General features: G+C 36.3%; 2 protein-coding genes across 2 annotated transcripts in view; one reads left to right on the plus strand and one right to left on the minus strand.

Annotated features, from left to right (window-relative positions):
• LOC145243403 (uncharacterized) overlaps positions 1-6,228 on the minus strand; it is a 36,546-nt gene extending 30,318 nt beyond the window's left edge. Inside the window, exon 1 of the mRNA XM_080106255.1 lies at positions 6,121-6,228. The gene's annotated coding sequence lies outside the window, so the exon portion shown is untranslated. The remainder of the gene's footprint in view (positions 1-6,120) is intronic.
• LOC145243406 (ragulator complex protein LAMTOR5-like) overlaps positions 1-17,682 on the plus strand; it is a 78,140-nt gene that overhangs the window by 50,779 nt on the left and 9,679 nt on the right. The gene's annotated exons all lie outside the window — the stretch shown is intronic.

A 17,682-nucleotide genomic window follows, 5' to 3' on the forward strand; every position in this document is an offset into this window, starting at 1 on the left:
CCATCACTGGACTACTTATTACAAATTTACAATGAGATATGGATAACTAACAACATTCCAAAAAACTGGAAGCAGGCAACAGTAATCCCAATACCCAAACCAAAAAAAGACCATACAAACCCAACAAACTACCGACCCATTGCACTAACTAGTTGTTTGTGCAAAACTTTTGAGAGAATGATTAACGAAAGGTTAAATTGGTACTTGGAAAGCAAAAATCTAATTACAGAAAGCCAGTCGGGTTTCAGGAAAAATAGAAGCCCCACCGATCACTTAATAAAACTGGAAACACGCATAAGAGAAGCATTTGCAAAAAAAGAACATCTAATAGCAATTTTTTTTGACATGCAAAAGGCGTATGACACCGCTTGGAAATACGGAATCCAAAAAGACCTGTATGAACTAGGACTTAGGGGTAGAATGCCAGAAATTATCAGAAATTTCTTAACAAATAGAAACTTCCAAGTACGGATGGACAACACTTATTCAGTCCAAAAAGATCAAGAAATGGGGGTCCCCCAAGGCAGTATCCTGTCTGTCACCCTCTTCAACATTAAAATAAACAATATCATAAAAAACATAGACCCAGGAATTGAAAACGCCCTATACGTGGACGACCTACTTATATACTACCAATCTAAATATATACAAACAGCCGAACGCAAACTACAACTCTGTCTGAATAAAATAAACAAATGGGCCATAGAAAATGGATTTACATTCTCAGAGGAAAAAACTAAATGCATCCACTTTTGCAAATTACGAAAATTCCACCACGACCCCAACCTGAAACTGGATAACAAGAACATCCCACTCACCGACCAACATAAATATTTAGGTATTATATTCGATAAAAAATTGAACTTTATACCGCATATAAAATATTTAAAAGCAAAATGCCAAAAGACAATGCAATTGATCAAAGTCCTAGCACACACCGATTGGGGTGCAGACAAAGTCACATTATTGAAATTATACCAAACTCTAATCAGATCTAAAATGGACTATGGATGCTTCATCTATGGAGCAGCAAGGAAGTCCTACATAAAAGAACTAAATACAATCCATCATCAAGGATTAAGATTAGCCTTGGGAGCATTTAGAACCTCTCCAGTAGAAAGCCTCTATATAGAGGCCCATGAGCCTCCACTGATTCTAAGACGACAGAAGTTAGCGCTACAATATTACCTAAAGCTGGTATCGTGTCCAACAAATCCTGCATACCAATGTACCCTCCACCCACAATACACACATCTCTTCAACAAGAAAGAAAATATCATCAAGCCCTACAGCCTCCGGATAAAAAACCTTCTCACAGAAGCCCAAATGGACATTACAAAAATACATAAATATAACAAATCAAAAACTCCACCCTGGATGATCAAACAACCACACATAATATTAAAATTAAATAAATATCCCAAAACGAAAACCCACCCATCAACCTTCCATGAAGAACTACTTATCATCCAGAATACATACAAAGAATATACACAAATTTACACTGACGGATCAAAAGATGGAGATAAAGTAGGATGCGCAGCCATCCACAAAAAAATAAAACTAAAGAAAAGGCTCCCAAACGAATCTTCTATTTTCAGCGCAGAAGCAACAGCCATAGATTCGGCACTGAATATAATAACCAATGATGACCATCAAAAATATATCATATTTACTGACTCACTTTCAATACTCATATCTCTAAAAGAAAAAAAAATGACAAACCCACTTATTACAAAATTGCTAAACAAAATAGATGCCATAACCATGAAAAAAAACATTATCTTTTGCTGGATACCAAGCCATATCGGCATATACATGAATGAACAAGCAGATAAGGCAGCAAAGGAAACTCTGCAACAAAACCACATAAGTGGAAAAATCCCCTATACAGACCTAAAGACTAAAATAAACACATTTTTGAAGAGAAAATGGCAAGAAAACTGGAGCTCATGCACCAAAAACAAACTATTCCAAATAACACCAAATATTGGAACGAGAAACACCAAAAAGTTAACAAGAAAGGAAGAGGTAGTAATGACCAGACTGCGAATAGGTCACACTCACATCACCCACTCACATCTACTAAAAGGGGAGGAGACACCAAACTGTATAACGTGTCAAGAACCCTACACAATACACCATATACTGACAAACTGCATTGACCTTGAACAAATCCGAACAAAGTATTACCAAGAAAAAAATCTGAAAACAATATTAAACAAGATTGATCCCCAAAAAATTATCAATTTTCTGAAAGAAACTAAAATATACTCAAAAATATAAGGAAAGACCCCCCCCCCCAAAAAAAAAAGAAAAACCTTAAGAAGAACAAACCAATATTTAACACAACATAACGAACCTTTCGGCATTAAATGACCCCAAAGTGGTTGATATGCCGTAAAACAGAACAAACAAACAAACAAACAGAAGCTCACAGTATTAATGCTGGAGTCCCTCAGGGGTCCATCCTGGGCCCAACTCTTTTCCTGATCTACATTAATGAACTTGGCCTTTTGGCCAAGATCAAAGTGTGGTATCTGTTCTTCAGATGCGGCACTTCCATTTCTCGTTCTCTTTCGGTGGAGAAGTCCTTCATGACTGAGACAATTTTTATATTTGTACCTTTTCTCCACGTTAAAAAACGACCCTGGTGTCTAACTCTGTCCCGTGGGGAGGCATTGTAAATAGGTACATTAATGATCTTCCAAATCACATCCTTACATCATTACTGTACTTGCAATACCCTTATCCCTGAGTGGCTTCCGGGCCTTGATAAGTGGTGAGCACAGTGTAAAAAAAAATAAAAAAATTTGTTGACATTTATGCTGATGACACTACCATCTATGGTAGCACATCTAAGGCCGTAGATGACCAAGTTCTCTCCGGTTCTCTCTCCTCTGATCTTGAGCAAGTGGTACAATGGGGAAAGGAGTGGCTGGTTACTTTTAATGCATCTAAAACCAAGCTTCTCTCTTTACATTATCAACGCTCTGATCCCCATCCAGCATCAATTGAAATGAATGGCTCTCGTCTTGGGGAGGCCTCAAGTTTTGACAAGCTTCTGGGCTTGACCTTTACTCCTGATCTTAAATGGAACACGTACATCAAATCTGTTGTCAAGGCTGCTGGAAAAATGGTGGGATCCTTCTATCGATCCAGTAGATATCTCACTACTGATGCAATTCTCTATCTACATAAGAGCCAGGTATGTCCAAGGATGGAATACTGTTGCCACATCTGGGCAGGAGCTGCTAGAAAGTACTTGTCCTGCTTTGATAGAGTTCAAAATAGACTTCGTAGCCTTGTAGGATATGTCCTTTTCTCTTCCTTGCAACCTCTATCTAACAGAAGAGATGTTGCGAGTTTGTCTCTGCTTTATTGTTATTTTCATGGAAAGTGTTTGACTGAGCTTCAATCTATGGTCCCCCCTCACCAAACTTTTCACAAGAAACACTCATCTAGCTGAAAACACTATCAACAATTCCCCCCACTCTTTATCTGTGCCTAAACCTAAACGTAGATTCCATGAACAAAGCTTCTTTCTTAGAACTGCATGCCTGTGGAATTGTTTTCCGTTTTCATGCTTTCCAGCTGACTACAATATGGTTGTCTTCAAGTCCAACATAAACAAGTTCTTAATGAGCCGTTCCACTTGTTAACAAATTTACCGAATTTCCATTACTAACAATTACTATATTGTCCAATTGACTACTGTACACTCTTAACCCTTATCCTCGAGTGGTCTATGGGCCTTGATAAGCGGTGCTGCCTATGTAAAAAAAAAAAAAAAAAAAACTTTACTTTGAACCCAGCAAACCACACCCTCCCTGATTTTCCTTTGCTGATTGAAACCACCCTAGATCTGAAAATCACCCCTTCTCAAGTACATGATATCATAAAAAACCTAGACACCTGGACCTGATCTCATTCCGGCTGTACTATTAAAAAAATGCTCCACTGAGATTGGTCCAGTTCTCTCCAAAGTCTTTAACGAATCGTGCTTTCCTGACTGCTGGAACACTGTTTCTGTTGTACCAGTTTACAAGGATTCTGGCAAAAGAACTGACCCATTAAATTATCGCCCCGTTAGCTTCCTCCCTTTTTTTGCCAAAATATTTGAGTCCGTAATTAATCAAGCTCTAGTCCACCACATTATAATTGCTAAACTTCTGTCCGACCATTAATATGGATTTAGGCAAGCCCACTCCACAGCAGATATTCTAACTGTAATCTTTGGATACCATGCATTGGATAAGGCAGGAGAGGGGAGGGCAGTAGCCCTAGATATAGCTAAGGTTTTTGACCGGGTATGGCATGACGGTCTTCTCATGAAAATCCGATTCTATGGTATTATTGGATAAATACTCAACATAATTAAATCCTTCTTAAATAAGAGAAGAATCCAGGTTGTCCTCGATGGTTGTATGTCTAAACAATATGATATAAATGCGGGTGTGCCTCAAGAGTCGATCCTTGGACCTTTATTATTCATAAATAATCTCCCTAATAAAATAGACTCTGAAATGGGTATATTTGCTGACAACACCACACTGTATAACAGGCATGAGGGGAAAATGAATGAACACATATTCAAGGCAATGGCGGAACCCCTAGAGGAAGATCTCCAGTCTGTAGTGGAATGGGGTAAAAAATGGATGGTAACATTCAATGCTACCAAGACTAAGCTCGTTTCCGTTAATAATTACAAGAAACCTTCTCTACCACCAATAGCTATGGCTAGAGATACATTACCTGAAAGTACTTCGTTCAAACTACTCGGCTTAACAGTCACAGGGAACATGAGTTGGAACAGATACATTAAGAGCATTACCAAGGCTGCTGCAAAGAAGGTGGGCTCTCTCTAACATGCTAGAAAGTTACTTATGCCTGATTGTATCCTGTACTTTTACCAGGCCACCATTCGCCCATGTATGGAGTACTGTTGTCACATTTGGGCTGGTGCATCTGTTGCTGGTCTCTCACTCATGGGCAAGGTTCAAAAGAGAGGCGGCAACCTGATAGGTCTTGAACTGTCATCTAAGCATCAACCTCTGTCCCATTGACAAAATGTTGCATCCTTCTGCCTGTTTTATAAGTATTTTAATAGTGGGTGTTCCGATGAACCACAAGCCCTCGTACCCCCTTGATGTAATTTCCCCCGACAAGCAGCAAAGTCCCACCCCTACACAGTAGAGATCCCGAGATGTAAGAAATCCTCCTATTCTAACAGTTTCTTCCCCAGAATTGCTAGACTTTGGAATTCCCTTCCGGGTTCCTGCTTCCCCAACTGTACTAATATGCAGAAGTTTAAGTGTAATGTGAACAGACCTCTTGCTGCGCAACTCCCTACATAGTATCCCTGCAACTTATGTCCCTGATAGTAGCTCCACATCAGTGGCACTGTGCCTTGTTTGGGGTGAAATTACAAAAAAAAACAAAACACAAATTCATCGAATTTCGCTACAATAAACAAAGAACAAAAACATCAATGTTTGTATTTAAAATCAGGAAGCTGATATCTCCAGACAGCTTGATCTGGTAACATCTTAAAATATAGTATAATTTCTGCTTCAGACAGATACCAAAATCTCCATTAGTAATAAATATAAAAAAAATAGGTGTTTATTCAAATTGGCACTTATGGCGGCAATTAAAATTAAAGAAAATACAGAAAAGTTTGTATGATGTACGTACTTGTTTCAGAACGAAGATGTCATATTCTAAAAATTACGTAAATCGACCAAGTAGTTTTTATTTTATTTTATTTTATTTTTTTTTTTTATTCAAGAAATTCAAATTTTACGACCAAGCGAGTTGTAGTGTTTTTCTTGGCCATCATGAAATCTGATGAAATAAATAGGTGGGGGGGCAACTAAAAGCGAAGTGTTGAGATCAAAAACGGTTTTATGTTTAATACAGTTTAGTAGTAAAATCGCTAGAAATCGTAAATTTTGATTTTCTTAGTTAAAAAAAATACTTGATTGATTTACATTATTTTTGGAATATGACATCGTTGTTCTGTAATGAGTACGTACATCATACAGCCTCTTTTATTTTCTTTACTTTTACGTGTTGCCATAAGTGCCAATTTGAATAAGCACCAAAAAATATACTGACCAGACGGGTTAAAAACAAGCGTTCTAGTACACTACAAAAAACTTTGATCTTGCTCGTCACCGTGCATACTTGAAAATGTATGACAGCATAAAATGATCTTTATTTTTTATTTATTTATTTTAAGTTGTCAAAAGTTACGACTCATTCTTTTATTACGTCATTTAATATGACGTCACATCTCGAGAGTTGCATAAATATTTGTATATTGTTTGAAAGTGAAAAGAGTAACTTATTTCACTTTCCGGCTCTGGTGTTTGAGTTTTTATAGTGGGAGAGAACTAAATGCCTCCAGTCTAGAATGCCCCTTTTGGGGAGCTGGATATTCCTCACATTAAAAACGACCTTGTATCTCATTTTGGTTTTGTGGGGAGACAAATAGGAACACACTTGAACTGAGTCAGGAATGAGATGAATGAGATGTTTAACGGAAGACAAACAGCACCCCTTCCCTCTCCTCGATTTGCTAGACCTCTTCCTTATTGTATGTATTTACAATAAATATTTAAAAAAAAAAAAAAATTTCATATCTTTATGAAAACATTTAAGAATTTCCAAATATTTCGTAAGATATATAACAAATATTGTCACGGGTGATCTAAAACATTTTTCTGCTTAACTGTTTCATTGCTGAAAAAAATCTCCATATATAAAAGCGAAAATGTGTGTATGTGTGTTCGCTTTTTGTGTATATCTATAAAAGGCTTTTTTCGCTGGACTTTTCGGTCGGCTCATTTCTTCTTGGGGGTCGCCTGTCTATTTAATTTGTCCGACTTTCACGCGTTATTTTTTTCCAGATTTTTAGAGTGTCCCGAGGATCTTTCGCTTTTCAGTATAAAACAAGCGAAAACTGACTTGCAGCCGCGTCAGGTTTCAAGGTCAAACATCACGCTACTTAAGGTTCTCGCACCTGTTAATTTCATTTTATAAACGTTAAATTAAGAGGTTTTTCATTCCTCTTCTCTCGTGGGTAAGATGGCTAGGCCCCAGGGTTTTTTTCCATTTCGTTTCCATCTCCACATCTCCACTACTTTCTACTAAAACTGTTTTTTCCTTTTACACCTCCAAACACCTGGCTAACACACACACCTACAAAAACCTGGGCCACGCCGGGTACCCCCCCCCCGCTAGTCTGTATATATAAAAGCGAAAATGTGTGTATGTGTGTTCGCTTTTTGTGTATGTCTACAAAAGGCTTTTTTTGCTGTGGTTCTCGGTTGGCTCGCTCCTTCTTAAAATTTTTTATATGCTGTCTAAATAATAATATCTACAACTAAGGAACTCGAGTCGCAGCTATCTTTAATTTACCCGACTTTTACAAGCTTTTTTCGAGATATTTTTTGATCGCCGTGTCGCGGGGAAAACAGAAACTGGCTTCCAGCACAAAACTAGGTCAAACATTACGCGACTTAACGTTCTCGCACCTGTTAATTTCGCTTTATAAACGTCAACTTAACACACTTATCAATTCATCTATTCCCGTGGTCAAGATGGTTAGGTCGCAGGGTTTTTTTTCCATTTCCTTTCCACCTCCGCGTCAAAGGTTCGAGATTCAAGCCTACCTTTCTACTAAAACTTTTTTTTTCTTTTACACCTCCAAGCATCCGGCCAACGTTTTTTTTTTTTTAAACAGGGTTGTTTTGATCTACCCCCCCAACACACACACACACACACACACACACACACACACACACCTCCAAACACCTAGGCAACGCCAGGTACCCCCCGCTAGTAGTAAAATAAAAAAATAACTTGTCCTACCGCTAATCCTAAGTTTAGGAGTAGGGGCTTGCCACTCGGACTTAGTGTTAGTAGTAGAAGTATTTTTTGTTTTTGTTTTTTAAAAATTTAGCCCCCACCTCACACACACAAACATTCAGTTAAGCGACAAGTTGCCATTTTGTTTTCTCGTTTGATATAAAGACATTTAAACGATGGAACTAAATATATTAGGTTGGTGCAAAAATAATGTTTTTTTTATGTTCAACTTCGTCAAAAAACATTACTTTTGCACCAACCTAATATCTTTTTTAAATTTAAAACGTGAACTTTCAATATGTATAGTGCATATGTCTGCAGATAATTAAAAATTTCAACTGAGTTTTTAAGTTTACAATTTTTCAACTATCTGCATTCTTTTTTTTTTTTCATTTACTAACAGGGCACCCAGCGTTGCCCGGTCATAAAATATGCTTACATATGATATTTTAATTTATGTAGATTTCGTATTTATTAGTATAGAACTAATTCTTTATTGATTATTATATTGTACCCAATACATAGTCATTTCAAAAGTAAAATATTTGAGTGCCATCAGCTAAAATTAAAACCGAAACCAAAACATATAGCGCCTTGATCATTACCATTTGAGCTATAATCAGATGAATATGAAATAGCTAAAAATGAACTAACGTTAATATATAAATGTATGCATATTTGTGCATATGTACAAGTCGACTTGCGCGTGTCAAGTTCCAATTTCTTTCAATTTTGACCCCTTCGCAGTTATTTTTACCTGGATAAAAACCCATAAAAAGATGGTCCACAAAAATGCAATCATTTGACCAGCCTCTCACCAGAAGAGATGCAGTTTGAAAATGAAGACACAGACATAGTGAGTTTTATATGTAAGATTTTTGTGCTTGTATAGATTAGCTTCCATAGTTTCCGATATTAGTTTAGTAAAATCCGGCAACAAGTTACAAGGGTCGAAAGATGGTAACACAAAATGAAACCTGGTTTCCTGGAAAAAAAATAAAATAAATAAAATACTGATCACTGGCAATTTATGAAGATTGTGGTTATGGAAGAATGCGAGAAGAATCTCTTTAAGCAATAAAAGTAGTTTTTGTTATATATGAGGTAAAAATCCAATTAGTATTATGCATCTAAAATTGAGAAAAACAAAAATGTCAGCATTATGTGAATGAGCCAAATTAAAAAAAATATAAAAAATGGCCGCCGAATTTTACCTGGTGTCGGGTTTATTTAATATTTGAGTGTAATCTACTTTTCTCAACTTTAGATGTATAATACTAATTAAAGCTTTAATTAAAATAATTGTTCATTTAGTAATATACTAGCCTGGGTGCTCGGTGTTGCCCGGGTGTTTGGAGGTGTGTGTTGAGCAAAAAAAAAAAAAAAAAAGTGGTAGTAGGCAGGCAGGCTTGAACCTGTGACGTGAAGGTGGAAAAGAAAGTGAAAGAAAACCTGACGTCTTACCCCTACTCCATGACGCGACCGGAAATTTGAAACGTTGAAATTAGTAAAGTCATTCCAACCGATCATGACTTGCAAAAATGGCAACACAAAAAAACAAAAACAAAAAAGCGACCCTCCTTGAAGAAAAGTGCCCGGTTGAGGATGAAGGAATTCATGTTTTTAGCCAATTTTTCGATATTGGTCATCCGTACTAACAGCGTTAAAAAACAACAAAATGTACTAAGTACATGCGTTTCTGTTATCATTGTATTTATAACTTCTTACTTGTACTGAAGGTAGAATTGTGTTTTTCGTGGTAAAAAACAAAACAAATATATAACAAATAAAAGGTACTTGTGTACTTATGCTACCATGCTGCAATAATAGCGTTATTATTTAGAAACTTATTCTTAACATGGGGAAGGAAGGGTGTTTTGTTAACTATTCTGTACTTTCACCTAACAATTAAATAAAATATATCGTGAAACTTGAATTTATTTTTAACTTATTGTCAAGACCATTTTCAAATCTGTAAAACAAAGCCGTTTTTTTTTTTTTTTAACTGAGGATATCTAATAATAATAATTGGGCGGTTCGATAAAGAATTTCATTGTGATTCATTTTGTAAATTTTTACCTTGTTTCCACCTTAACATTTTTCTTTAAAATGAATACCTTTCACGGTTTTCGGGTATGCTGAAAACGAATATTGCATTAAAATTTACCGCAAATAAGTAGCTTTCCGGATATTAAGCAATGTTATTTCTTATGTTATTGCTGGTGGACATCTTGGTATGTGCGTTTGTGCATAGTTTCTCAGGGTTACATTTGCGTGCTCGCGCAGACCAAAATGGCCCCCAGCGACAACATAAAAAATGACATTGCTTAATATTCGGAAAACTACTTATTTGCAGAAATTTAAATGCGATATTCATTTTCAACATACCCTAAAACCTATAAAAGTAATCATTTTAAATGTTAAGGTGGAAACAAGGTAAAAAATTACCATTTTATTTCTTTGTTTACATAGTTGAATTTTCAGTAAAACAACAGAATAGAAATGACAAAAATTACCATCAACTGGGAAATATATAGTTGTTGCTTATCAGGATTCCTGGTATCCTGGTACTGTGAAAGCTATATTAAGGATTCCTATAGAGTATAATTTATGATTGCATCTCAGAAAAAGGGGTATATTTTTTGCCAGATAGAGAGGATTTACAAAATTGAAAATTGGACTGGTCCCAAAATGCATACGTTCTGATCAACTATGGGAATTTCCATCTTTTACAGAAATCCAAAATCTATATGAAAAATTTTCTTTGATTTATTTCTGAGATTAATTCATAGCTATTCAATTTTTTTTTTCTTTGAGGGGAGTAGTAAATACCAGCCATGAATGCTCTTTAGGCATTCAATGGCTACACCCCAGATTAAGCTCTCCTTTGGTGAGGAGGCAGGAAAATGCCTGCTCTCAATAAAGCTATATTTAAATACCACAATAATACTTAATTTTGTTCATGAATAGACACCCACTGTATGATACCACGCGCCAGTTTAAAAAAAATTGAAATTTGTCCATCTTAATTTATAGTTCATGGCTTCTGGCAAAGAGATACATCAGATTTGACTGCATAATCAGAAAGAGCACACAATTTTACATAAGAGTGCCAAGTTTCATTGAGAATAGCTTGAAAAATAAATAAATGGTGGCGAAATTACCGAATTTCTTGAAATGTTGAGGTTCGTAATTTAGCCCACTTTTTCTAAAGGAAAATGTTCACGGAAAAGCCTAAATTTTGGCCCTTAAAATTCTAACTTTTTAACTATTTGATGGTATTTGTATAATTCAAACAGTTTTAAGCATCGTTTACATAGCTCTTTTCATGAAAGGTGATAAAATAACAATTATCTAAAAAGAAAAAATCAACTTGTAATGCTATACATAGATACACGTACATGACGATTGCAACGTCTTGTCAGACGAGTGCCACTCCCTCAGACATTTAAAATCCATGATTCCAAGTGTCTGAGGGAGTATCTATACAAATATGATGTTACAGAGTCTTAGCTTTGTATGACAACTAAGTCTCTCTCTCGGTTCAAAATGTTGAGATCCAGCAACAAGCAAGAGCAAGATAGCCAGCAACAAATTAAACTGCAGACCAGCTTAATGCAGGTACTGATCTTCCGCTTTATGGTTTTTTAAATTAGAGATTTGCTTCTCCTAGAAAGGTTGCCTTCACCACGACTTACGAGAGCCCTCTCTACCCGAATACACATATACACACACACAAATATACACGGTGCTAGTTGGCCGTTGACCCAGAAAAAGAGTTCATTCGCCCTTTGGAAGGTCTTGTTTTTAATCCTTCATGGAGACTAGCCGCCCTCCTCACCAAACAAGTCTGGTGGGGGAACCAGTTTAGTCACCGGTGACCCGACCATGAGGCAGGTAGTACACACACACATACATACATACAAACATACATTTAAACAGACAGGTGAAATTTATATTATAGATAACAGAAACTGCAACATAAACAGTTTTTTTCTATGACGATGATCTTTATAAATTGCTAATACAATATCACTCCCCCCCCCTTCCGGTTTCAGGGATCCGGATTTCATTTTTAATTCGTTATCACACTGACGGCCATGAGTTTGTGGGTCAGTATAAGAACTTTTATTCCATTTTAATTTTACTATTGAAATAAACTTTTTTTTTTTTTTTTTTTTTTTTTTTTTAGAATTTAATTCAACTAAACTAAAAATGTCATGCTATATTTCCCCTCTTTGGTTTTCATACATAAAAGTAAATTTCACAGTGTATAAGGATTATTTGATACTGAGATATTCATAATCGTACCCTATTTCCAAAAGAGGGAAGATAAAACATATAAGAAATATTTGGAATCAGGTCTCCCCTTGCTGTTATTTCAGATCATTTGAAACCATAGCAGTAAGCTTTAGTCTCCTCTCCATCAAGGCTAGAAGTTTTAGGGAAATATGTATACTAGTTGGCAGCCCGGCATTGCCCTGTCGTACAGTATGCTTAAACATGATATTTTAATTTATGCAGATTACGTATGGATTATTATAAAATCAACTCTATTAATTATTATATATTACGAGGAATCATTTACCCAGTGGACTAATTTGCAAAAAAAATTTTTAAATGATAATGTTGTTCATCAAATTTCTTCTGTGTTTATTTACAATATCATGTCAGCTAATATTTGGGCTTCACGATGAATGCCCTGGAAAAGTCACTTCTGATTAATGTTTAGTTTTTAAAATATGCAAACAAAGAAATGATTTGCGGTGATATGGTGAATTACACCCGGGTTTGAACAGAGGATTGTTTGAGCTGTAGTTGAATGCTCTATCACTAAGCTTTATCTTCAGATTTAATAAATCTTGGGGGTTTTTTGTTGTTTTTTTTAAGAAAAAATGATTTGCTAAGATTTTATTATCTCCCTTGCTAGTGTAACAAAAAATATTCCACTGTAAAAATTATTTTTTACCTATGAGAAAAAAGCTATTTTTAAGATCAGATTTTTTCCATTTTCAATACTTGTTGGATGAATTTCTGAGAAAATTGACCAAGTCCTATCTGCTTATCCTTCAGCTAACATTCACGTATGTGGAGACTTCAATGTTCACAACGTCGAATGGTTGACCCACTCTAACAAGACCGATGATGAGGGGAGGTTCTGTCATGATTTCTCCATTGCCTATGACCTCACTCAGATTGTTCAGGAACCCACCCGTGTGCCCGATAATGACGGCCAGTATGCGAGCCTACTAGACCTTTTTCTCACAACTTGCCCTGAACTATGTTCAGTTTCTGTTCTGTCGCCTCTTGGATCTTCCGACCACTCTGTTGTATCAATTAAGATAAAAATGAAATGTAATAAGTCCCCAGACGTACCTCTCCATCGTACAGTATATCGATACACTAAGGCTGACTGGGATAGCTTCCGTACATTTATATCGGATCTACCTCTGTATTCCATGTTTAAAAAGGATGTGTCCTCTATTGTATTAGACCTGACTGAATGGTTAATTGTAGGTATTGACCATTTCATACCCTCTAAAAAGTTTAAGCAAAAACCTAACAGCCAGCCATGGTTCTCTCCAGAATGTGCTGCTGCCATTGCGTACAGAAATCACTTTTTCCACTGCTTCAAACGTAATAGATGTATGGAAACTAAAGCCGTTTTCAGGACTGCCAACAACCATTGTAAGAAAGTAATAAGGAACGCAAGAGAGTTGTATGCTCAATCTGTTAAGTCCAAAGTAGCTGAGCAGCGGCTTGGTTCCCACCAGTTTTGGCAAATAGCAAACAGAATCCTGAACAGAAGCGTGTGCTCCATCCCAACTATTATCAATGGACCTGAGGTAATCTCGTCAGCATCAGATAAAGCCAAACTCTTTGTCAAGAACTTTGCAGCTAATTCTATCCTTTGCGACCAAGGCCGCCAACCCCCAATATTTCCTCCTGTATCAGAAAACACGCTATGTGATATACGTATATCTGTACGTGATGTTGCCAAGCTAATCAAAAACCTTGATTCCAGTAAAGCAACTGGCCCTGATGGTATTCCAATTATAGTACTCAAAAAACTTCAACCTGAACTAGCGCCCATACTTACAAAACTGTTTAAACGTTGTCTTAAGGAGAATAGTTTCCCATCTCCCTGGAAAATCTCATCAGTATGCCCTGTATTTAAGAATTCAGGTGATCGCTCATCCCCCTCTCAGTACAGGCCAATAAGTCTCCTGTGCGTCATGAGTAAGTTGCTAGAATCCGTGTTAAATACAGAAGTAATCAACCATCTCAACAAAAATAACCTTTTTAGTGACACTCAATATGGTTTCCGTTCTGCTAGATCTACAGCAGATGTGCTTACAGTTATATCGCATAGGATTAGCAAATCTCTCGACGGCGGCAATCTTTCTAGGGCAATTGCTCTTGACATATCTAAAGCCTTTGATAGGGTATGGCATAAAGGTTTACTTCATAAGATCGCTAGCTATGGTATAGCTGGAAAAGTCTTCTCAATTATTAAATCATTTCTTTCTGATAGGTTCATAAGAGTAGTAGTTGAGGGGCAAAAATCAGAAGCTCACAGTATTAATGCCGGTGTCCCTCAGGGGTCCATCCTGGGCCCAACTCCTTTCCTGATCTACATTAATGATCTTCCAAATCACATCCTTACATCATTTGTAGACATTTATGCTGACGACACTACCATTTATGGTACCACATCTAAGACAGTAAACGACCAAGTTCTCTCCAATTCTCTCTCCTCTGATCTTGATCACGTAGTACAATGGGGAAAGGAGTGGCTGGTTACTTTTAATGCATCTAAAACCAAGCTTCTCTCTTTACATCATCAACATTCTAATCCACATTTGGCTTCAATTGAAATGAATGGCTCTCATCTTCAGGAGGCCTCAAGTTTTGACAAGCTTCTGGGCTTGACCATTACTCCTGATCTTAAATGGAACACGTACATCAAATCTGTTGCCAAGGCCGCTGGAAAAATGGTGGGATCTTTCTATCGATCCGGTAGATATCTCACTGCTGATGCTATTCTCTATCTATATAAGAGCCAGGTACGTCCAAGGATGGAGTACTGTTGCCACATCTGGGCAGGAGCTGCTAGAAAGGACTTGTTTTGCCTTGATAGAGTTCAAAATAGACTTCGTAGCCTCGTAGGAGATGTCCTTTTCTCCTCCTTGCAACCTCTATCTCACAGAAGAGATGTTGCGAGTTTGTCTCTGATGTATTGTTATTTTCATGGAAAGTGTTCGACTGAGCTTCAATCTATGGTCCCCCCTCGCCAAACTTTCACAAGAAACACTCGTCTAGCTGTAAACACTATCAATAATTCCCCCCACTCTTTATCTGTGCCTAAACCTAAACGTAGATTCCATGAACAAAGCTTCTTTCTTAGAACTGCACGCCTGTGGAATTGTCTTCCGATTTCCTGCTTTCCGGCTGACTACAATATGGTTGTGTTCAAGTCTAAAGTAAATAAGTTCTTGATGAGCCGTTCCATATAAGTTATCAAATTTACCAAATTTTCATTACTAATGATTACTATATTGTCCAATTTCTACTGTACACTCTTTAACCCTTATCCTTGAGTGGCCTCTGGGCCTTGATAATGTGGTGATGCCTATGTAAAAAAAAAAAAAAAAAAAAGTCCTATAAATTAACTTTGTGTGAAATTTGTAAAAGATAAGGTCAGCCGTTTCATAACCTATAAGGAACTCTTTCTCTCTCTCTCACACACACACACACAAAGTGACTTTAATATGATAATATATATGAGAAAGGGAGAGTGTTTGAGATAAATTTGACACTTTTATTAGGAAAAACAGCACTTGGTATCTATAAAATTTAATTTATTTCAAACAAATTTAATAGGCAAGGAAATTCAACTGTTGTCGAAGAGTTTTCATCAAAATAATCACCATTAGCATGTATTGTAACCTCAATTTGGGCCCGGAACTTGGAACAAGCTGATTTTACACTTTCCTTTGGAAGACTCTCAAAAACAACTTTAATTCTGTCGATTTACTGGTCTCTTATAGTACTACCATAGCCATTGGTATCTTTTTTGACCATGCCCTATACATAATAATTCATCGGATTAAGATCAAGTGAGTTTGAAAGCTAAACATTGGGATTTGTGTAGTCATAAAAATTGGCTGAAAACCATTTTTCATTTTTCCACTGAGATATGGCTGGGGGCAAAATCCCGCTGCCATACAGAACGTTTAAAGAGAACCTTTTTATTGTTTAGGATTTTAGAGTTTATATAAACATAGTATTATACATTCATATAAAAAAAAATAAAGAAAATCAAACGTTTTCTAAATGAAAAATTATGAAGTTAATTTGTATTCTTAGACATAACGCAATATGAAAAGAAATAACTATGTTTAAATTATCAGGTACTTCAATTATTCTTCATTGGCACTGGATGTCCATAGAAAGGAGACATGTCACAAATTCTTCAATGGTTTAGGAGATAGCGACCCCCTCCCCCCGTTAGCAGATACATCCTAAAATTACATTAACTAGAACAATCATTCTCAACCCTTCCTCCCTTAGCCTTATGTATTTCTCTATTTACCTCCTACTTCCATATTAAAAGTATTATTTTCAGCTGTGAAAGTTCATGGCCATCATAAAGTGACAGAAAACAAAAAGTTCAAAGAGAACCTTTTTTTTTATTGTTAAAGACTTTAAGTTTTGTATAAAAATAATATATCATACATTCATATCACAAAAATAAAAATTATTTACCCCCTCCACCCCTGACTATATAATTTTTTACTCCCTAGGCGTAAATTTATTCCTGGTTGAGTGTTAGATTATGCCAGGGCGAGGAAAACCGACTATTATTAAAAAATTAAAATGTTAGATAAGGAGCATTATTATTATTATTATTATTTTAACTGTTATATAGAAAAAGGTATGCAGAGAGAATGTTTTGAAAGAAAGGAATGTTTAGTAAAATATTTAGATTAACTTAGAAGCAATAACAACAACAAAAAGAATGTGGTGGATAGAAACAAAATAGGTTTTCGAACTTAAGGATAAAAACAATAGATATGGCCAGAAAACGTGGCTGAAAGTCACGTGCTAGGTCTTTGTGTAGTCGAATGACATAAGTCATTACAAGCCCTGTACAGGAGAAATCTAAGGAAATGTGCAATCTTCCAACAGGAAAACAATGGTGGGATGGGGGGGGGGTTAAAATAGCGATTTTCATAGAAAAATCAGTCCTTTTTCAGTAACTTCAGGAGTTAAAAACAATCATACTTTTGGAAAGGATTAGTTTGAATATATACAAGCAGAGTTAAAAGACAGAACAGGGACAGAGTTAGAGTGAAACGGGAGACGGACAGAGAGAGAGTTGGAACCTTGGAGATCAGGGCCATTACAAACCCTGTACAGGGGAAAAGCAGAATCTAAAGACGTGTGCAATCTTCCAACAGGAAAACATTTGAAATAAAAGCTTTCTGAAAATATAACCGGAAACTTTTCGTCGTTTCTTTGGGTGGATATTCATTTCATCTTTGACAGATTTGTCAACTAAGATCAGGATGAATGAAGGTAACGTTTTCCTGTTTGGCAAGATGGAATTCCACAAATGTTCCATCGCTTTGTTAAGGAAATGTTTGTTGATAAACTGTTATATATCCTGTTGAAACTTTATGTGAAATGTATATATGCAAGCAGTTATACACACATTTACAAAGAACATCATGAAACATGTAGACGACACAAAGAAACTCATTATATACTCAAAATACATTGTATACCATGCACTTTATACAT

The sequence above is a fragment of the Euprymna scolopes genome, chromosome 22, assembly GCF_053919585.1.
Source record: "Euprymna scolopes isolate OS-2025 chromosome 22, ASM5391958v1, whole genome shotgun sequence".
NCBI classification, from domain to species: Eukaryota; Metazoa; Mollusca; class Cephalopoda; order Sepiida; family Sepiolidae; genus Euprymna; species Euprymna scolopes.